The sequence below is a fragment of the Stegostoma tigrinum genome, chromosome 24 (genome assembly GCF_030684315.1).
Source record: "Stegostoma tigrinum isolate sSteTig4 chromosome 24, sSteTig4.hap1, whole genome shotgun sequence".
NCBI lineage: Eukaryota > Metazoa > Chordata > Chondrichthyes > Orectolobiformes > Stegostomatidae > Stegostoma > Stegostoma tigrinum.
The window spans coordinates 13,071,911-13,095,392 of NC_081377.1; the positions used below are offsets into that span (position 1 = coordinate 13,071,911).

At 39.9% G+C, this 23,482-nt stretch overlaps 1 long non-coding RNA gene across 1 annotated transcript in view; it reads right to left on the reverse strand.

Annotated features, from left to right (window-relative positions):
- Nucleotides 1-21,873, reverse strand: part of LOC125464897 (uncharacterized) — a 147,678-nt gene extending 125,805 nt beyond the window's left edge. The window contains exon 1 of the long non-coding RNA XR_007250114.2: nt 21,716-21,873. This is a non-coding gene — a long non-coding RNA (uncharacterized LOC125464897). The remainder of the gene's footprint in view (nt 1-21,715) is intronic.
- Between the last annotated feature and the right edge of the window lie 1,609 nt (nt 21,874-23,482).

The window sequence follows — 23,482 nt, forward strand, 5'->3', positions numbered from 1 at the left end:
TTTGGTATCTCAAGCAACTCACCAAACGCATTACTCAATCATAGTGCAATTCATATTTTACAGAAGTGGGTTTATTTCAGGGATAATTTAAAAATAGGTGTACTGGTTCCTATTATTAAATTATTATTTACCCAATTTAGATTATCATGGTGACAGTTTTACTTGAAGAGAATTGCTTTGCATGTATCACGCTACATTAATTCAATAATCCTCACATTAGGAGCTTCTGTTTTCTGCAGTATACAAACAGTAGCAATTTTGGCAGTAAATAACCTGATGGGTACAAACGCCTGTTAACAGGAGTCTAGTAGTCTCTGATGTGCAATGCTGGCCCTGGTTCTAAATCTGAATAAGCAGAAATTCCATTCTGCAGATTTCCAGAAGTTTCAACAGGATATAAGGCACAAGCTTTTGATATTTTAATCTGTCCTTTTACTTGCATGTTTCACTTTGTTTATATAAGAGTGAAATTGGAACATGATGAATTTTTCCGAAAAAATGCATCACTAGTGCAAAATAGAGCATGTATTTTGTTCAAAGGATCTCATTAAAATACCGTTGTGTTGTAATGAGGAAGGGTTAGAGGCTGTAAACTCTTAGGGTGCAATTTTCTGTTCCCGGAGGTGGCTAGAATAATGGTGGGCATGATGATTTGATTAGGCGAGAGTCCAATAACCATATTCTCACTGTTAAGATCAACTTGAGCAATCAAGCCCTTCCTCTTCAAAAGGAAAGATGACTTTCTTGCCATCAGATAGCAAGAAGCCTATCTGCATGAATTATTTCATTACTTGCACAACTTACTGGAATTAACTTTTCCTTTCCAATAAACTTCTGCCCAACCAAGACACTTGATACTTCAGAAGTATTATCACATACAACAAGCACGTAGTTGTTTTCTGCCACAAACCTGGGTGAGTACATTGTTTTGGCTGCCTTTGGTGAAACATTGTTAATGTTGTCCTCACTGCTGTTAGGTCAACAGCAGTAGCCATGTCATTGATATGACATTTGCTTGATTCATTGGAGCTGAGTGGAACTCATTCTTGTTTTACTACAAAGAAAGGAGTTGACTATTTCAGCCTTTGGCAAGTGGTTAAGCCTTTTCTATTACTTCCCTGTGGAAAATGTAGTTGGAGCTAACACATTAGTGTTGATGACTGACAGAAAACAGTGTAAAGATAAATGGGCCTGAAATAACTGTGCAGAGGCTGGTATTGTATCACCAAGTCACCTTTTTTTTAAAAACCTTGAGCACAACACACTTGTTGAGGCCACCCAGCTCAGGGTCAGTCACCTGAATTGAGGACATTCTAAATTGTCTGTTACTATAGGTCAGCCAATGCTTTCTGATTGGCCCAGGTTAACAACTCCAATCAACGAACTTGTAGTCAATGAAGTCTACCTGGTTTTAATCACTACATGGCCCATGTTTGATTGGGAGCGTATGATCAGTAGAATCCTGTATGGGTCTGTGTTGGGGTCTCCACATTTGACAATGGACATCAATGACCTAGATGAAGGGAGTGAAAACATGGCAGCTAAGTTGACAGATGATACCAAGACAGGTTGCAAATTATGTTGTGGAGAATACATGGGGTGGGGTGGGGGAAGCATAGTGTTGTGGTGGGTTTGTAGATTGATATAAGCAGATTAAATGAGTAAGCAAAGATCTGGCAAATGGACAATAATGTGGGAAAACGTAAAGTTGTTCACTTTAACGGGAAGAATGCAAAAACCAAGTGTTCCTTAAATACGAATAAAATGCGGAATGCCCAGGGGTTTGGGTATGGAAGTCCATGAATCATAAAAAGGTTATTATGCAAGTGGCAGACATATTTGAGAAGGCCAATGGGACACTTTCCTATTTTATGAGAAGAATTGAACCTAAAAATAAAGATGTGATGCTTCTGTTTATACAGGAGAAGTCACATCACGAAATGTAAGTTTGATCTCTTTATTTAAGTAAAAGATGTTAAGTACATTGGAGGAAGTTCAGCGAAGTTTGAATGAGCAACATGCCTTATGAGGATCTGCTGGCCAGGCTGGGTTTTGACTGGAATTTAAACAGTAAGGGGTGGGTTAATTGAGGTGTACAAAATTGTGAACAATGTTGACAAGGTGGACATGGGAAGGATGCTTCTCTTTGCAGATCAGTCTAGAGCAAGGGGGTATGGATGTAAAATTAATACCACCCTTGTGAATGCACCAAAGTAATGCAGCCCTTGGGTGATAGGAGCCCTCTGGTATCTGCTACTGATTTTGAAGGTTCTGGCAGGTTAGTTCTGAGGTGTGTTGGCTCAGGGGGATTGTGTTTTCTGAGCGCCTTCCAGGCAGTTGCAAGTTGAATTTCTTTGGCCTCTGCTACTAGAGGCATTGAGGTTACCGGCAGAGGGGAGGCGGAGGGGCAGGGCACATGCCCTGAGCAGAAGTTCTGGGCACCCTGGTGATCTCTTGATCTGACTTACATCACCCTGCCCCTTTGAGAAACTGGGACAACTGCAGGCTTGTAGAAGTGCTTTGATCCCCTTTCACCTTGGCATGAATGATGAGAATTATGCCTGGAGTGGTGCTCTGCAGATCTAAGATCCAATTGATCAGCTAGTAAGCATTCTGCTGGAGTGGCATGGCTCCATCCCTTCCCTGGAGATAGCTGTTAAAGCCACCACAAACATAACAATATTGACAGACTCATAAGACCACAGGAACATGAGAAATGGGAGCAGGGGTAGGGCATTTGACCTCTGGAGCCTGCTTCCCCATTCTAATTAATGAATTCTGCATTCTATAAGGTCATAGCTGATCTGGCTCAGGCTTCATCTTCATTCTTATGCCAGTACCTCAGCTCTCAATTCCTCTAATTCTAAAATCTACCTAGCTCCTGTCTAAACAATTTTAGTGACTCATCCATGTTTCTCTCTAGTCTACTGATGGTCTCTTGCACACTGGCCTAATGGTCTTCAAGGGACAGAGGTGAGTATAGTGGCCATCACAAAGGTGAAGGGTCTAGGCCCGAAACGTCAGCTTTTGTGCTCCTGAGATGCTGCTGGGCCTGCTGTGTTCATCCAGCCTCACATTTCATTAACAAAGATGAAAGTGCTGGGGTAGCTGAAAGGGCTGAAGGTAGATAAGTCTCCCAGACCAGATGGACTATACCCGAGTATTGTGGAAGACATAGCTGAGGAGATTGCAGAGATATTGGTGATCTTTGAGGAATCAATGACATGGAGAGGGTCCCAGAAGACTGGAAGATGGCTAATGTAATGCCCTGAGTAAGAAAGAAGGAAGGTAGTAGACAGAAATCAATAGGCACATTAGCATGCCTTTGGTAAGAGTTTAGAATCCATTATTATGGTTGAGATTGCAGAATGCTTGGCAGTGCATATAAAATTGAGTTGAGTCAGCACAGCTTCTTCAATGGGAGGTCATGTCTGACAAATCTGTTAGGATTCTTTCAGGAGGTAACCAGTAGGTTAGACAAAGGAGAGCCAGTGGATGCAGTCTATTTGGATTTCAAGAAGTACTTTGACAAGGTTCCACATAGGAGGCTGCTAAATAAGATGAGTCCATGGTGTTAGGGGCAAAATAGTGGCATGGATAGAGGATTAGCTGACTGGCAGAAGGCAGAGAGTGGGGTTAAAGGGGTCATCTTCGGATAAAAGTCAATGACTAATGGAGTTCCGCAGTGGTCTCTGTTGGGACCACAACTATTCAAGTTATACAATAATGATCTGAACAAAGGCACTCAGACCATTGCTGCCATATTTGAAGATAACACCAAGATACCTGGACAAACAATAATGTTGAGGAAACAAGAAGGGTGCAGATGGACTTGGCCAGGCTAGAAATGTGGGAAAGTGAGGTGAAAGAATAGAGATGTAGACCATTTTATAAATGAGGAAAGGCTTCACAAATCTGAGGCACAGAGGGACTTGGGAGTCCCAGTTCAGGATTGCCTTAAGGTTAACTTGCACTTTATGTCGACAGTTAGGAAGGCAAATGCAATAATAGCATTCATTTTCATGATGCTTAGAATACAACAGCAGAGATATACTGCTAAGGCTGTATAAGGCTCTGGTCAGACTATATTTTGAATACTGAGCAGTTTTGTGCTCTGTACCCAAGGAAGGATGTGCTGGCCTTGTTGGGGGTCCAGAGGAGGTGCACAAGAATGTTCCTGGGGATGAAGATCTTGCCATGTGAGGAATGATTGATGATTCTGGTTCTGTTCTCAGAGTTTAAAATGATGGGGTGGCGGGGGTGTGTGCGTTGAGATGATATCTAATAGAAACTCTCAAAATCTTGAGAGGTCTGGATAGAGTGGAAATGAAGAAGATGGTTCCACTAGTAGGAGAGACGAGGGCCCAAAAGCAGTGAATGATGAAGGGCCTTAGAGTGAAGGGATGGCTGTTTTGACCTGAGATAAGGAGGAATTTCTTCAGCCAGTGGGAAGTGACTCTGTGGAATTCATGGCATGAAATGCTGCTGAAGCCAAGTCACGGAGATAGATAAGTTCTTGAATAGTAAGGAAATCAAGGTTAATGGGGAGAAAGCAGGACAATGGGGTTGCAAAACATATCAGCCATGGTTGAATAGTGGAGCATATTTGAGGGGCCAAATGGCCTCATTCTAATCCGATGTCTTATGGTCTTTCCAGTCTCTCGCTGCAGGATGCACATTATTAGATGTGGGTGAATACAGAGGCATGCCTTCTCTATGGGGCTGGTAACATCAGTCCTTGGAAAGTCAGAGGCTTGGGTGTTTCTTCTTTCACTGGCTGCAGACATGAGTCAGTGATGTGCTCACTGGATTGTGTCTCTGATGTGCATTATGCTCAGGTAGTCCCCATGCTGGTGGATGGGTGTGGATGAATGTTTTGCTGGCGAACCCTTTGAGTGTTCACAGACTTCCTCTTCAGAAGTGATGCTATTACAATGCTGCTCAGTCTATGGCTTCTTTCAGTGGCCTTTCTTCTAAGTGCTGCTAGTGCCTGCAGAGCAGAATAAAACGGAGCCAGTGAAGTTGCACAATAGCTTGTCAATGCTTCTGGCTTTGAGGTTATTTGAAAGGAGCAACCCACAATGTTGTTTGCTGGGTTCCTGGGTTATCTTATCCCTCTATGGTCAGTCAAAGGTGTGAGGGTTTTAAGGACAAAGAACAGTACAGCTTAGGAACAGGTCCTTCGGCCCATCAAGACTGTGCCGACACCGTTATGCCTTTCTAAACTGAAGACCTTTTGCCTCTAAGTGGAGCTATCCCTCTCTATTCATATATCAGTCATGATGTCTCCTAAAGATTGCTATTGTATTTGTCCTCACTACCACCTCTAGCAATGCATTCCAAGTACTTATCATGGTCTGTGTAAAAATCTTGCCTCTCATAACTCCTTTAAGCTTTACCTCCTTTTACCCTACACCTATGGTCCCTAATAATTGATGCTTCTACCCTGGCGGAAAAATTCTAGTTATCTGTTTAACTCAATTTTTAAACTTCTACCAGGTCGCCCTCATCCTTCAATGTTCAAGTGAAAACAAACCAGCTTGAGAACGTGAGGTGAGTGTGAGCACGATTGTACTTAATGCACATGTTGCTGAGGCTTCCAGGCTATGTCGTTTTGTAAGATGATTTTTGAGAAGTTGAATTAGACTGAGCATTGCCCTCTTGGTGTAAGGTAGTTGAGACAAAATGATGTCCATTTCCCTCTGAGCATTGCCAACTTATTTTCTTGCAGCATTGATGCAAGGTATTTTGATAAAGAGTGTTGGTATTCATCCTTGTTGTTATTTTCAGCCCAGCTGGATGGGTTTGATGGAATGCCCTCCGAGTGTCAATTTTCAGGAAGAAGACCTCCCTTCTGTCATGACTCCATCCAATATTAATTGTAATGAAGGTCACTGAATTGAGGGGCAGTTTTTGCTTCTTAAGAGACATTTCTTTGTTATTAGATGGTGAAGGTGACAATAGGTTCTTTGGAAGCTCCCGGCTTACAGTAAAAAAAGTGGTGTCGAGCAAACGTTTAAAAATAGCAGCAGAACCTAAACCCTGGAATGTGCTGTTCTTTTTACTTGCTACATGCAGTTCAGAATCCCTTGTCAACATTTTGCTTCTCTTGATAGACGTGAAAAACACATGATTGAGTTAATTCATCCAAGGCATTGATGGGTGTGATACCACCCAGGACGCATATGGACCTCCGCTGTAAAATGGAAAATCACAGCCTTCAAAATCTCACTTTGTTTGTGAAGATGAGAATGGAGGCTGGTGAATGAATAGTTGATGGCAATTTACTCGTACTTCTCCATCCTGTCCCCAAAATGTTTTCCCAAAATGTGTTCAGAGGTGGAATAAATAGTCAGCCAATTAGATACATAAAAGTTCAATTATCAGAGTATGAATAAACTTTTCCAGTCGACTGTCAGGCCTGCATCGCACACTATCAGCGACCGGCTGCCCCTCCACAATATGGCCTGCCATCTGAAGGCTCTGGCCTGTCTTTTATTCAGACATATTTAATATTTGATTTGATTTATTATTGTTGTCCCTTGAACAACGATACAGTGAAAAGTATTGTTTTGTGTGTTATCCAGGCAAATCATAAGTATGTCTGGATAACAGAACAGAATGCAGAAAATAGTGTTACAGCTACAGAGAAGATGCTGGAAAAGGTCAACTCTAATTTTAGGAACATCCATTCATAAGTCAGAAAAACAATGTTCTTGAATCTGTTGGTACCCGTTTTCGAGCTTTTGTATTTTCTACCCAATGGAAGAGTGTGGAAGAGAATATAACCAGGGTGGGAGGGGTCTTTGATTATATTGACTGCTTTCCCAAGGCAGCAGGAAATGTCAACAGAATCAACAGATGAAAAGTTGGTTTTCATGATGGGCTGGGATGCTTTCACAACTCTAAGTTATTGAAGTGTTGGGCAAAGCAGTTGCCAAACCAAGCTGTGCTGCAATTATATAGAATGTCTTCCATGATGCATTGATAAAAATTGGTTAGAGCTGTTGGGGTGGATCCCCCTTTAAAGCACAGGCAGACTACAGCTCCTATTAGTGCCGGAGACTTCATATTGGTTTTGAGAACTCACCTGGCACTTTTAGATGGGCATATGTTCTGATTGCCAACTGACCAATGCAGTGAAAATCACTGCCAAGTGACTGCACCTGCCACAGTTCAGAATCAGCAACTCAATTTGACTCCAATTCTGCAATCCCAACACACAAGCCAATTTTTTTTAAAAAAGCTGTCTGACCTGACATATGTTTGAACAGAGTCTGAGAAAACCACTTGATTCGGGTTCTTTCACATTTGCACATGAAATAAATACATTTTTCTCTTCATCTTTGCAACCCTCTGTTACAGTATTACATCTTCATTTTAAGTCAGATGGGTATGTATTTAGTTTGGTACTGATTAATTTCCAAAACTGCTACATATAAATTACCAAAAGATGCAGCTGCTACATGCATTGAAGAAGCTGTGCAGTGACACTTTGGTCGGTACTTATTTTTCACCAAAATATTAACAGACATACCTGGGGGGAAAAAGCCATTTCAAATTTTGAATTCAGAAGTCCTAAAATTCAAAGGAAATGCCAGGTGTCAGATGAAGCTGTGTTGTATCATATCACCTGAAATAGAAAAGATTTCCAAATCAGGGATTTAATGGATATGAATTTTAAGTTGAAGGATGAGATCAGAGTCAAATTGTGACTCTGTTTCTCTCTCAGCAGATGCTGCAAGGCTAGTTGAGTTTCTCCAGCATTTTCTCTTTATTTCTGATTTCCAGTATTCACAGTATTTTGCCTTAATACGACAGAGGCCGGATTGTGTACATACTCAAGTCTTTGAAATTGTCAGGTTAGAATTGGAATAAGGTGATCTTGTTAAATTAATAAAGCTTTTCATGATATGATGGAGTGCATTGTTGAGTTCCTCAGGCTTTCCTCTTTTCATCATGTAACCTTCCACATAAATCTTTTGGTGACTGCCTTGGACTACGGGAATATTGCCTTCATGGCTTGTGACCTCAAGTTGTTCTGTCAGGCAATGGATGATGGTCATTTATGTTCCAAAAGGTTGCATGTTACAGCATTGTTTTAATTTTCAGTCCCGGTAACTGTTCCATAAAAGTGTAGTTTTAATGCTGAGAAATGCATTAATCACCATTCAATACATTGATGTCTCATGGACTCAAGCTAGATGGGGCACCTTTGGTTTGGATCTCGAAGGAGTAAGACCTAACGTTGAGGTTTCTCTCATTAGCCTCAGTAACAATGACCTGTCATCCCAATGTAACCTGAACCCAGTTACAATTATGAAATAAATGAAATTTTCTTTGAAGTAGGAACGTTTTCTTGTTACTTTACCAGAGATTTTCCAGTACTACAGTAGGCCAAGCTGTATAGATCTCTATGGGGAAAGAGGATGGTGGCAGCAAATATACCAGACGGTATTTACAACCTGGTGAACTGTGGAGATAAAACTTATAACAAATGATGATGAGGCCCAAACCCAATGATGTGGGCACTAAAGTCTTGTAAGGTTTGTTTGATTATAGTGTTGGGATAATAAGCAAAGATTTTCTGTATGGGTTGTATATGGAAACTGTCTCTTCAGTCGAGCTGTTTGAGAGCTGAGATATTTACCATTTTCCTTTCAGGCTCTGTGCCTTGCAATTTCTTAGTGTTAGATGAATGTTTGTGAATGATCTATCTAGCAGGCACTAGTCGCCTACAAGTTAAGCAGTAATTGCTTCAATCGATTACCCAGAAATGGTAGAATCTGGAAGGTTGTAATAATCATCTAGTTCATGCTTTCAAACTATTAGTAATGTTGTGAAAAAATTTGATTTGTAAAACTAAGGTCATTAATATATTGGGCTTTAGGATTTGGCAGAAATCTCACATAATGATAGTTCAAAGGGTTCCATGTTATTTATGAGATTAAAACTAAGAGGGTGAAAGTCATTAAACAGTAGGTTTCCGCCATTTAGCTGAAGAACTACAGATATTGAGTCTGAGAGGACTGCCCTCACTTCATTAGAAATTTAAATTATTCACACTGACCTGATGACCAAGAAGTTTAACTTTGAAACTGACAAGTAATTTAATAAAGACATTGACTGGATGCCACAATGAGCCACTTGCCACAGAGATCTAATTCTTGTCTGGAAGTCTGGGAAATTGCCTGTGGGGCTTCACCAGAAGATATTCAGGGTTGGTGCTGAAGGCACCCAGGTTGGTGTAAGCCCTGAGTTTCCAAGGCAGAGAAAGTGAGAAAGCTGGAAACAGTCTTAGGGCAGAAACAAAAAGCAAATCAAAAATCTGGGATATTTGAGGTGGAGACTTTAAATAAGTGCAGTAAATTTGGACAATCCAAAATTGTAAGGTCCTTAAAAGAGAAGTAAGTGGAAGTTTGCTTTCGCAGGAAGACAGTGGAAGAATCTCAAGAAAGCTACTATCTGAGGATTTCAGGAACACTGTTGAAAATCAAAGTAAGTTCCTGAGTAGTGTGTCATCTTGGTTTGGCCCCAGGAATATTCAACAGCCTGATAAATAACTAAAGACTTTCTGGGGAAATCAAACTGCAAAGGAAAATGTTCAGATAGCATTTAGTTTTAAAGTATAAATAATTGTGTTTGTTTTAGATGATAAAGAATGATGCTATAACTTTTTGGATTGTTTGCCTTGGTTAACACTTGTACAGTGATATCATTAGTTTAAACTATAAAATCTTGTGGTTTCATTCTTTCAGTAAATAACAGGAATTGGAATTTCCCTTAATAGCCACTAAAGGGATGGTAATAAAGTGCCAATGCTTTGATCTATGTGAGTTTATATTTGTTCTTCTGTTGGAAGACAGTGCAAGTTATAATGAGGTTGTGTTGAGCACACTTTATGAGCAGATCTGCTCATCTGGATTGACTTTTCCTTCATTATCTTTTTTTCCCAGTGGATCTGGTCCATACGTCAGAGTTATGGCCAAATCTTAGATGAAATTTCACTGAAAGGGTGATATTTTCTTTTTTTTTGGGATTGGCATTGAGACTTTATCGAAGCCAGAATGGAAATTTTACTTAACATCTTCATGTAAGCTAAGGATCAGGGCAGAAGCAGCAATGACAGTCATATATTGGCTACAGCTGAACTGTTGGTTGTGTCATGAGCTTTTCATTTATATAGTTGGAACATTCGAGCAATGTATCCAAGACTTTATTATAGATGGCAAAAGTAATTCAGTCTACATAGGGTTTCTGTCAGTTCTTCCTCCTTGATTTGATTTATTATTGTCATGTACCAAGATGCAGTGAAAAGCATTGTTTTGTGTGCTATACAGGCAAATCATATCTTACATGAGTATTTCAAGGAAATAGAACAGAATTCACAAAATAATATCACAGCTGCAGAGAAGTATGAATTCTAAAATGTGAGAAGTCCATTCAAACATGTGATAACAGCAAGGAAGAAGCGGTTCTTGAATCTGTTGGTATACATTTTCAATCTTTTGTATCTTCTGCCCATGGAGTAGGGTAGAGGAGAGTATAACTGAAGTGGGAGTAGTCTTTGATTATGTTGGCTGCTTTCCTGAGCAACAGGAAGCATTTAAGGAGTGAATACATGGAAGGCTGGTTTGTGTGATGGATTGGGCTGTGTACATGACTCTAATTTCTTGTGGACTTAGGAAGAGAAAATGATAAACCAAGTTGCAATATATCCAGATAGAATGCTTTCTATGGTACAGCCAAAAAAAAATGATAAGAGTCATTGTGGATGTGCCAAATTTTCTTAGACCTCTGAGGAAGAAGAAGAATAGGTATGCTTCCTTGACTGTAGCATCACTATGGACAGACCGAGATAGATTACTGATGATATTTACTCCTCAAAATGTTAAAGCACTCTACCATCTTCACCTCAGCACCATTGAGGCAGACAGAGCTGTGTCGTTCACTTGCTTCCTGAAGTCAATGATCAGCTCCTTCATTTTGCTGACATTGAGGGAGGATTGTTGTCCTTAGACCATGTCACTAAACTCTCTATCTCTTCCTTTTATTCTATCTCTTTGTTGTCTAAGATCCAACCCATTATGGTGGTAGTGTTATTAGTTATCAGCAAACTTATAAATGGTGTTAGAGCAGAATTTGGCCACATAGTCATGAGTGTATAAGGAATATAAAGGGACTGAGTATGCAGCCTTTAGGGGCAGCGTTCTTAAGGATTATCATAGAAAAAGTATTGTCACCTACCCTTAATGATTGCAGGCAGTAGGTCAGGATGTTGAGGACCCAGTTGCATAGCGGGAGCAGAGTCCTAGGTCTCAACATTGAGGATAGTTGGAATTTCTTCTTTATAATTCATTTGTGGGATAGGGGCATTGCTGGCTGGCCAGCATTTCTTGCCCAGCTCTAGTTGCCCTTGAGAAGGTGGTGGTGAGCTGCCTTCTTGAATTGCTGCATTCTTCCTGCTGTTTGTTGACTCACAATGCTATTAGGGAGAGAATTCCAAGATTTTGACCCAGCGATAGTAAAGGAGCAGTGATATATTTCCAAGTTAGGATGGTGAGTGACTTGAAGGGGAGCCTGGAGGTGGTGGTGTTCCCATATGTCTGATGCCCTTGTCCTTCTAGATGGAAGTGGTCGTTTTTTTGGAATTTGCTGACTGAGGATCTTTGGTGAATTTTTGCAGTGTATCTTCTAGATAGTACACACTGCTGCTACTGAGTGTCGGTGGTGGATGGGAGTGAATGCTTGGGGTGTTGAAGATGGAGCTCAAGTCAATAAATAGGAATCTGATCTAGGTATCCATGCATCCTTGCCCAGATGTTCCAAGGATGAGTGTAAGGCCAGGCAGATGACATCTGCTGTGGGCCTGTTGTGACAGTATGCAAATTGTAGTGAAGCAAGGCAATCTGGGAGGCTGGAGTTGATTTTTGCCATGACTAACCCCTGGAAGTACTTCATAATGATGGATATCAGATCCACTAGGTAATCATCATTAAGGCACACTGCCTGATTTTTCTTTGGCACCTGGATGATAGTGGTCTTCCTGAAGCAGATGAGAACCTCACATTGTTGCAAGGGCAGATTAAAGGTGTCTGTGAATTTTCCCGCCAGCTGGTCCGCACAGGATCAGAGTGCATGGCCAGAGACTCTGTCCGGGTCTGTCACCTTCCATGGATTGACTCTCAAGCAGGCCAATCTGACGTCTGTGGCGGTGATTGTTGGTACTGGTACACGTGACATTGACAGGCCAGGAGATAACAATTCACTGGTCCTCTGCCTCACAGCGCCAGGACACTGGGTTTGATTCTAGCCTTAAGCAACTGTCTGTACAGAGCTTGCACATTCTCTCCGTGCCTGTATGAGTTTCCTCCAGATGCTCCATTTTGGATTCCCACAGTCCAAATTCAGACAAGTTAAATGGATTGGCCATGCTAAATTGCCATAGTTTTTCCAGGGATGTGCAGGCATCCAAGGAAAATAAAGGGTTACGGAGATAAGGTTGGGGAATGTGTCTGGGTGGAATGCCCTTTGGAGGTCAGTGTGGACCTGATGGGCTGAATGGTCTGTAGTGATTCTACAATCCTATAAAGAGCAGATGGCTTCGAAAACCCAACCAAATAATAGATTATTTAACTACTAAACAGCAACTCTTCCAATATACTAACATCCCATAGCAAAGACAAATTCAGTAAAATAGACTGTGTCACATACAATTCAAGCAGCAGGAAGAAAACCCAAGAGTTTAGTTTTAGCAGAGAGAGGAATAATTACTTCCACATCCAGGTTCAAGACCCCAGCAACAGTTTAAGGTTAAACTAAAATCCTAGTTCTGTGGAAGCTTGGCCCCACCCCTTCGGTTGCTTTTATTGTTCCAACTTTTATTAAATAAATAGGCTTCACAAGCTGTTTATTGGCTGGGAACAGTTTACAGGGCACTTTTGTCTCATTCTCTCTTCATCATAGAAAACAATACAAAACACACCTCTTAAACCCTCTGAAAGTCTTCATAAACATCAGAGAGGATAGTTTTGATGAAGTTAAGTAAAATAGTTAGGGAAAAGTTAGCTAAGTTAAATTGTTAAGTAAAGTTATTGCGTGCATCCTTTAGTAGCTACTTAGCAGTTAGACTGATTCAATACTTAGCTCACATACACATACAAGATACCCCTCGCTAGACCCTGACTTGAATGCTGTCTAATGCCTCCCACCTTAGGACCTAACACGCGCCTGGCAACAGGCATGGCCGCCAACCTGCCATGAACATCTGATTATCCCTCCCTCACTGCTTTTAGATATGATCCCACTCCACTGTTTGGGTTATCACCTCCGCCTTTCTTGCAGAATCTATTCTCTGAAATGTGAAGCTCATTTCTCTTGCTTAAATGAGGCTCTGGAGTGCCAATCTCATGCAGATTGGCATCGTCTAAAAATCTTGCCCACAATGGAGACAGCCTCATATGTTATCTCACCACAGGTGAATGATGGCAAATGTAAAGCATCAATCTGTGGTATAATGACAGTACTATTTAAATAATTTTGTAACTGATCACATGATTATGACATCAGGAAGGAAAAAGACAATGGACTAGAATAGCATGTGAAGAGAGGTTTATCATTATGTTGAACTAAAGTGAACCAGAATGGTACATCCCCAATCAGAGTTCCAAATCATCTCAACGTGAGGGTGAGTTAAAATGGTGATAATGGGTCAAATGATGTTAACGATTACAAAGACTATGCAAGTTTGTTGAAAGAAACTTGGAATAATGTTGACAAAGTAAATCTAGTATAGAAACAAGAAGTCTTCTACACAAGACAGGTACATTTGTTGACCAATGTATGATGCAAATAAACGAGGAACTGAAGTGGTTTCCCCAAGAATTAAGAAGCAAGCAGCCATGGACAGTGTATGCACAGAGCAGAGAAACTCCAGGTACTGTCTGTATCTTGGCTTTGTCTTATAGCACAGGCTGAAGCATAGAGGTAGCTAGGGACTAAATATTTCAGAGCTAAGATCTAAAGTTAAAACAAATTCCAAGGACGCAGTTGACAAGAGAAGACTCTGAAAGCAGAATAAGACCTTGAGAGAATTCAAGTAAAAAGCTAGAAAAGGAGAAGATCCCAATGGTAGGAGAAAAAAAAAAACAAAATGTTCATTTACAGGGCCATAGAGCAGGAAAATTACAAAGGGTGAAAAAAGACTTCAGTTTTTAAGTATGGCCCTGTGGAAGAAAAATACAGGATCAAAACATTCCAATAGTAAGAGGTGTAAAGCCAAATACTTATGCTAGTCGGGTGCGATAGCCCATAGGGCTTGGCAGCTCCAGTACAAAACTTGTGACTAACTAAACCCTTTTATAATGTGTAAAGCCCACAGTGAGGTCAGAACATAGGAGATCTGGAAGTGGCAATTTCAGTGCTGTAGAATAGCATTAGGTTTACATGTGCAGGAGCAGAACCATCAAATTAACATTTTTTTTGCGCTGAACCAAACAAAAAGCAAAGAAGTGTGGATGCTGGAAATCAGGAACAAAAATCAAAATTGCTGGGAAACTCAGCAGGCCTGGCAGCACTGGATGGAAGAAAATCCATTTCTGGTGCAGTGAGCTTTCCTCAGAACTCCCAGTTAGCTCTGCTTTCACTCCACAAATGCTGCCAGAATGTTGAATTTTCCCAGCAATTTCTATTTTTGTAGCACATTTTCATAGTCTATAGGGCCAATAGCTGATGGTGTTCTGGTAGGAAAATGCATGGAGGAAAAGAGTGCAATGTGTGATGCATTGATTAAGACATTTAGTAGATAATTGGCCTCAAAGGAAATGTAGTGATGGAACAGGTGAAATATAATCAACAGATCTCAGTGTTTAGGAGTGCTTAAGAGAAGCCTTTGTTGTTGATTTATATCACCCATTAGATGTTGCGTGTACAGAGCCTTGAGGGATATATGAATTTGAGACTGTTGGTATAAGGATCAGACATTGTTGGAATTTCTTCAATGCAAAAAGGATTTAATTTTGCAATAGCTGTCCATTTTGCTGTTCAGATGAAAATCAGGGCCCAAAGTTTGTTAGTTCTGTGAAGAAACATTGGGGATTCTTCCTGACATGGTCAGATAAGTAGGCCACAAGATGGTGTCACCACCCTCCTACAAGCCTTTCAAAATGCTAAAGGAGGAGGAAGTCTTGTCATTGACCAAATTGCACAGTAGCTCCAAATACGAGGTCACTGAATGTCGAGCAGCAGGAGCTGGGTCCTACGAATGTAGTCAAAATAATGTCGGTTAACACACTTTCATAATTTCAAGTACAAGGAAAATGTCCAGAGAAATAGAAATCATGAAACAAGGAAAATGTGCAAGAAGTTCATGATCTAAACAAAAGGTGAAAACAATGTTCCTAGTTGAGGCCAAAGAGTCAAAACAGATTCTGCATCATCAACTTCAAGGTATATGGCTTTGAAGCTGAATTTAAACTCTGTACGAGCAGTTATTTCCATGCTGGCAGACAGCTTACCACCGAGAGCATCAGATCAGCAATTACAGATCTCCAAAGTTTAGAAAGCATAGGTCTTCAGGTGCATATCCAAATCATCTCAGCCTAAAGTACAGAGGACAAAATGTCACTAGAACATTATAACACAGTGGAATCATAATACACCACTGATAATTAGAAATTCATACATTCATCTAGGCTCCTTAGAGTAGCTGCAATTCTAAAGAAAGAGACAGGAGAGAATTCTGGCAAGAATTTGGAAAGCTGTTCAAGAGTTTAGATAAATTGAATCAGAAGTATTACATTTCTCTGTAAGATGATGCTAAACCCGTCTGCGTGACCTGTCCCAAGAAACTTTCCTATTCTTTGATGTGATAACTAAAATCTCAGCAAGACAGCATAATTGAAAGTGGAGTCATATCACCAATTACAGAATGGTACACCAGGCTAGTAACTGTTACCAAAACAAATTGAGAACTAATATTGTGGGTTGATCTCACTCAGTTAATCAAAAGAGTTAGGAGGGAAATCCATCCCATTTCATCTGTTGATGATAGTTTGACTAAATTGGCAACAAGCAAATTTCCACAAACCTGGATGCAATCAGTGGGTTCTGGGAAATAGCTTCAGACAGAAAGTCAAGATTACTGAATCTATTTATTGAGCTATTTGGGTGATTTTGCTTTAATCATCTACTATTTAGGATGTCCTCTGTGCCAGGTATTTTCCAAAGGGCAATTACTAGAATCTTGGAAGAGAAACCAGGATCCATTTTTCCCTAGTACACATCATATTCCTAGTGCAAGGTATAACCAAGAAGGAAGATGAGCCAAAGATCAGGAAGTGGATCACAGAAATAGAGCATGCAGGCCATCCAATAAATGAGAAATGTCAATTTTTTAGAACAACAATCTGATTTTGAGGTCACATTTTCCAAGAACGAGGCACGATGGTAGAAAACAAGAGCCATCAGTGAATTTCCACTACTGATGTGGGTAAGTGAGAAAATTTATCCCCAATTCAGCCAACTTCACCCAATCCAGAGAAGGCCTTTGGGAGAGAAATGGCCTGCAATGGTATTGGAGTCAAGTTCAGACTGTATTTTTTAAAGATTAAAAATAAATTTCTTTTTACAGATGTTTTAATATATTACAAACTATCATTATAATGGTAGTAGTCATGAATGCAATATCCACAGGGTAAGGAGTAGTCCTTATTCAAGTGCACACTAATGGAATACAAAATGGTCTCTTTTACATTGAAAGCTTTGACACAGACTGAGCAGAAGTGTAAAAGTGGGGATGTGAAATGTTCACAGAATAACTAATGGGGCTGATATTGCAATTGAAAATGTCCAAAAGCCTTTGGTAACATTATGAGGATCAAAAGCAATCTAAAAAAATGTTTCTACACACGCAACAATTCAGGCTTTGGTTGATGAGGTATGACTCTGCAATAGACTACATGCCAGGCAAAGTACCAGTAAAGGGAGATACACACCCTCAAGAGCAGCAAGGAATGTTGCTCAAAAATCTGAGACTGAGTGCACAAGTGTTGGGCAACTGTGTCTGCAATGATTGTTAAACTATCAATGAGCAGAGCAAGTGATGGAAAATTACCTTGAGTGGAAATAGCATTTGCTGACTGTGGACGATTTACCGCTGTACCAACATAGAATAGTTGTGCCCAAAAAAAATACAAAAAGAAATTCCGTGGAGATCATTACATGACGAACAATGGCATAATAATCAGTGTGAGGGCCAGGCATTCCAAACGATGTAAAAGGATAATATTTCATCAAGCCAAAGGTATGTTATGCACAACCAAGTAACTAAAGAGCCAATGATTTCATTAAGATTTTCAGATAGTCGTTTAATCCTAGTTGATTTACACTGAAGTGACAAGACTTTACACAATCACAGCAGGATCTGTTTTCAGAACAAGGAAATGGATATTGGTGGTGCACAGTTTCCTGGAAGTATTGGGATTGGACACTGGACCTCAGTTTATGATTGTAAATTTCAGGAAGTTCACTTTAGAGGCAGACAGTATCCAGCTGAGAAGATGTCCATTCTATTCCTGGTCAAACAGAGATGCCAAAAGAGCAGTAAAAACAACAAAGTTATTGGTGAATAAGAATCCACATTGGGAATTAGCTCTACTCAGTTATAAAACAATGTCATTGAATTTTGCAAATCCCACTACATACTTGTTGATGGAGAGGAAATTAAAAATGGCTGTAATAACCTGAGAGGAAAACCTCAATGAGAAGATCACAAGAAGGTAGAGCAGCTGGAGAACAATGGCACTAAAGGCAGTAAAGGCGGTACAACTCTAGACACAAAGAGAAAACTCAATCTTAAAGTCAGGCTGAAAGTCTGATTAAAGGACAGAAAGTCAGAAATGTGTTCATTTGAGAAATAGATCAGATTGAGATCTTATATTGTCAGGGTACCTGAAGAGACTTTCAGGAAGAGAAGGAAAATGTTGATCCTGCTTGAATCAAGAAGTGAGACTAAGTACAAATAACACAGGATGTGGGACAGCCATATCTATACTTCATGAGACAGAGTACAAAGTTCTACAACTATTCCAGACATGGTATGACACTATTATCCTAGTGTTCAACTCAAGTGACTGACTATCACTCTCTTATTTTGAGTATATCTACATGGTCTCTTTGGCTTAAAGAGGTAGAAAGAAAACTACTAACTGTCTAAAGTTCAGAATATTATCAGGCTCTGTGCAATGTGAGATGAGTAGAGTCTGACAAGATGTGCTGTAAACTCCACCTCAACATCCAGATTATCTCACCACATTTTGTACACTTTTTTAACCAGTGTGGTGAGATTTAGCAGCTAAGAGTTTCCAGTTCATGCTCTTTATTGTTTGCTATATGCCTTGTTAACAGCCCAACTCACCACAGGCTGCAGTTTTACCAAGCTCAGCATGGGAACTTGAGTGGGTTGTTGGTGTGTTCAACCTACTGCCGCTCCCAAAGTCCTTCATGTTGGACACTGGGCACCGACATCTTGTACATATGCCATGCACATTGTCAACTCACATCCTTGGGTATTAGGCATCCGACATGCCAGCCTCTATGAATCCTTGTGGCACAACTCGGCTCTACACTTGCATTATATACCTTGTGATTTACTGGTGACTATTATTGTAATGCTGCAGCAAGGGCCACTTTGTGATTAAGGGAAAAGCACCCAGGTCATAGAGGGACCAGGTTGGATCTCTGTTCTCTTTGCTTATGGGCAGAGTGCTCAATCAGCCTGAGCCTACCTGGGTGCTTGCATCATTCCTGTTTTGCATTGTCTTGCATTTCTATGATATTCCCCTCAGCTGGAGTTGACAGGTTCATTATTACCTCTGCCTTGTGATTTAGAGCATACACAAAATCAGAAAGCTTGCCAAAGTTGACAACAGGCCTCAGTCCACCCAAAGTTCATAGCCTTCACTCAGCAGATCTTGAGTCTTTCTGCCCTACTGTGGGCTGTTTACTTCTCAGAATTAGGGAGAGGAAGATATTATGGAAAATGAAAGTAGGTGGCGCAGTGCTTACTATTGGTGCAGCTGGGGAGGTTTGCTGAGTGAGTGAGTAGGCTATGGAGATGATGTGGCGGGCTCGTGTATCGTGCATTGGGATGGGAGAGAAAAGTGGGACAATGTTGCACATGTCAGTGGGAATGGTAGAGAATGAGCCTTTTTTTTTAGAGATGGAAGGAGTATACCAATTTGGAGATCCTTCCAACAGGTCTTCTAGCACCCTGCCTGAAAAGAATAACATCAATTTCCCCCAGTCCTCCATGCCCAGGGCAAAAACTCAGCAACGGTGCAGTGTACCTCTGGGCTGATACTCACTGAGTGCTTAATGGATTTTTAAACATGGTGCGAGTGCAGGGTTGTTAGTAAATTCTGGGATCTTCAATGAGTGGCCTGTTGTTCTAGGAACAATGCATCATAAGGTGAGGTGAAAATTAGTCTCAATACTCAGCAGAAAGAGTGAAATGCCAAATAGTGTCACAAATTGCAAGAATCACTCTATCAAATTTGACTTGACTAGCATTTGCTCAAAGTACCGCAAGATTTAGCCCATAATTTCTTCGTAGTTAGCGATCAAGTACAAGTTACATTCATACGATAGACATTCTCACTAAGGCCATGGGTCACCTGGATAGTATGCCTGAATACTTTGAGATCCAGACTTGTTCTGCTGTTCCACACCCAAGTCCTTATGGTATTATCAGTTAGGTGATGCATCTTGCAGTCTTCAGCACATGCCCATTCAAAGCCATTATTTTAAGCCAGCATAAGCAGCTTCATCTGTTGTATTAAAAACAAGTTGTTGATCTGTTGCATCTTAAGATGCCATCAGGGTCCTATTGATACTGTAAGACCTCCATCAGTATACGATCTTGAATAAATTGAAATGTAAGATCATGTTGACAGAATAAAAAGACAGATGAAGGAATGAAAGCAGTAGAGAGACTTTGCTGCCCTTCCTTTATTTTAAATGTCATCTTTTTCAATTTATCTGTCCAGCAATTTAAAACTGTATCAAACTATATTTCAAAATGACAAGAGTGAACTACACATTTGTGACATTTTAGTTCTCATTCTCTGCAGATGTTAAAGTTTATTGTTTTATGACTTCACTTTCAAAACTTTTTCTTCTTTCCTTTTACATCTTCAATGTTGGAACTTGACAAGTAATTTGGGGAGGAAAGGTTTAAACTTTGCCACTGAAAGCACTCTCAGTATGTAACCCTGCCCTCTTTTCCCCTGCTTCATGTCAATCAACCAGTCAATAACAACACCAGGAGTGGATTACTGCAATAAAAGGAAGGAACAATGGAAAAGTTCACTTTACAAGTATTCCCTCCTAAACTAGATTCACTCCAAGTTTCAAATAATTAGGTTCTTCATTAAAAATGAATCTGCTTCATGCCACTCAAATGGCACAGAGGTATTTCAGGACATAATTAAAACTTAACATTAACCCTTCAGGAGAAAATGCTTAACTTGCCTAACTTTAAAACAATGCACAACTTTTCTTCAATATCTGATTTTTTAAAATAAATATCTAATACAAATAATTTTAAAAGTTGCAGAATATACTGAGCTTATCACATCTATAATTTGCGCGTTACAAATGTGTACATTTTATTTTGTATATACTGAAATTAGTTAATGATCAGCAATTAAATTGTCAGTGGCTATATCAGTATATATAATAAAATTTATTGGTGTGCAAGGGTCTGAATGGGTTAATGCTGGGGAATACATAGGGCACCACTAATGTAACAATATCTCAAGATCTCAGGCAGGAGAATAGCTTTGAATCACAAACGAGTAAGAAGAAAAATCACTGACACCCTGATAGTTTCAGGGACAATGTCTATCATTCCAGTGTTGCTATAATGCAATCAACTATACCTTGTTTAAGAAACAGCTTTTACTGTTAGACTAACCATAACGTTTTCCTTTGCCAGACTGAACTAAGCAGGCCCCGTAGATCCCTCTAGAAAGAGATTGGTGGCAGTAAATCTACCAAATGAATGTGACACCCTGATGATCTATGGTCAGGATTCAACTTACAAGATAGGGAGCCTTGAATTTATTTGGTAGCATAATTGGATTGAAAATATAATTAAAACATATCATGGTAAGGAAAACAAAAATACTGTTGAAAAGAATAGTTTAAAAAGCTGCTAATTGAACCCAGAATTCATCTGTAAGTATTCAAAGATCAACTTGTGTTAACTGGAGAGGGTCAAATATTGCACGAATTGGTTATCAATTCTCCTTTCCCAATAAACCAATTCTCTGCAGCCAAAGACTTTTGTATAAACAGGGTACAAATCATTTAGCTTTCTCTACGCGGTGTTCTTCTTTCTGGAACATTCTCAGCTCTTGGTGCCGTTTGGTCGTGGTAGCATTGGTCTACCATTTTTATCTCTGCATTTTGGCTGACCAATTACTCAGAAGTGAATGAAATAATGAAAACTGTCTCAAATATGCTTTCTAATTACTCAGGAATGCAGTTGCCAGGTCAGTGGTGACTTGGTCATATAGATCAGTATTCTTATTATCCAAAAGTTATAATAGATCCCTGTACAATTCATATATAAACTCTTTAAAACACTGTTCAAACTTTTTAAAAATAATTATGGATTCCCCAAACATTTCAAAGTGATCAAAAATGTGCTTACCATTACTATTTCCAGATTAAAGATCTCGATCTTTATCAAGTATAACTTTCTTTTCTGAAGTTCACATTTCATTTCTTCCCATCTTCACTGACAGTATTCACTTCGTAGTTAATTCAAATCAACCTACTAATTTTGTTGTAAAACCTTTGATCAGTAACTCCCCTTTAGGGATGGTGGTGTTACTGAAAATATATTAACAACTAAAGTGAAGTAAAATATTGTCGCGTTCCTCCCACCCACTGGATCCAATGATAAAACTGCAATTAAGTTTAGACAGACATTCCTCCTTGGGGAAAAAATTAAAAGCATCATACTCTTGAAACAGAAATATTTTTGTTTGAAAAATTCCAAAATTGGCACTCTGTAAATAAAATAATTTTGGAATTAAAGTGAGTTTTCCTTAAAAAAAAAAGACAGTAACTTGCTATTCTCTCTTCTCCTCTTTGCTGACAATCCTGCTTCCTAAATTTCCTGCCCCCAATATTTCCAGTCACTGCATACTTTGCCTATTCCTTGACTTTCTGAGCTGGAGCTCCCCTCAGCTATCTGACTCCGAATCTTTTCCCACTCCCGGGCCCTCCTTGCTGCAGCCCTCCTTATTCTCTGATTTTTGAGTTGTGGCCCTGACCACTCACCAGCCTTCAGATTGCAGTCTTCCCCCACAACTTCCTGCTCCATTCCCTCTGTTGCCATTTCTTTTTCATGGACTTGTGCCTCCTTCTAAGATCTGGATTCAGTCGAAAGCTGGGAATGTCAATGTCATTGAAGTAGGAGTTCCAATGTCTTGAGGTGCTGAGGCTTTTGCAATCCATTCTTTAATTTACAATCCATATCAGGAAATGAACAAAACTTGCAAAGTTCAACACAAGTCCCATTAACTTACTGATGTTAAAATGAAACATTGTTAAACAGCATAAATTTAAATCCAGATTTACTGCACTTCTGCATTTTACAATGTCTGGAATTTTAACAGTGGCAAAGGCACGCTTTGTTTATTCCAGCTCTGAGATCTTTGATCCTTGGGACAAAATACCACTGGGTGTTGGACCCCTTGAGGTTTTTAGCAAACATCAATCAATTTCCATGGGCTGGGGAATTTTGGGCCAATGGAAAATGAAGTTGTCATAGCTGAGATGTGGAAATGTGTTGAATAGAATTTTCATTTCCACGTTCCTTTTCACTATTACCACTCTCCTTGACCAGGGCCACATTTTTCTTACCTTTCTGCCAGTAGGCAGTTTGGAACACATCAGTAGCACTTTGTACTGCTAAATTTAACCAATGTTAATGTTTATCATCCAGCTCAAGGCAGTAAAATTGTTAGCATGTTCACTACCAGGGTCCACTGAGAACTATTTAATATTTTACATTTTAGCATGCACTTGGAGGCCAATTGATCACTGGAAGACCTGCACAAAACAGTCTGTAATGCCTATTCGTAAATGGCCGAACTTGGCTTCTCCATTCTGTCTTACATTATAGAAGGTGTGTCTATTTAGATTTCCATCCCGATGAACATTTTTTGCTAATACCCATCATTTTTTTGTTCAGAGTTGAGCCCTTGGTTCACCAATTCTCCAGCTGAGTAGTGTTTGGTGAGGACTATACCTTTTCCGGGGATAGCACACAGTCATATATAACACCCATGTCTGATCATGTTCAAATATGAATGATGTGTTACCAGCTGAGGCCCCAATAAGGTCTCTATAAAGGCCTACCAAAGTGTTCATATTTGCATTGGTTCCAGGCAAATATTTGACCAGTGAT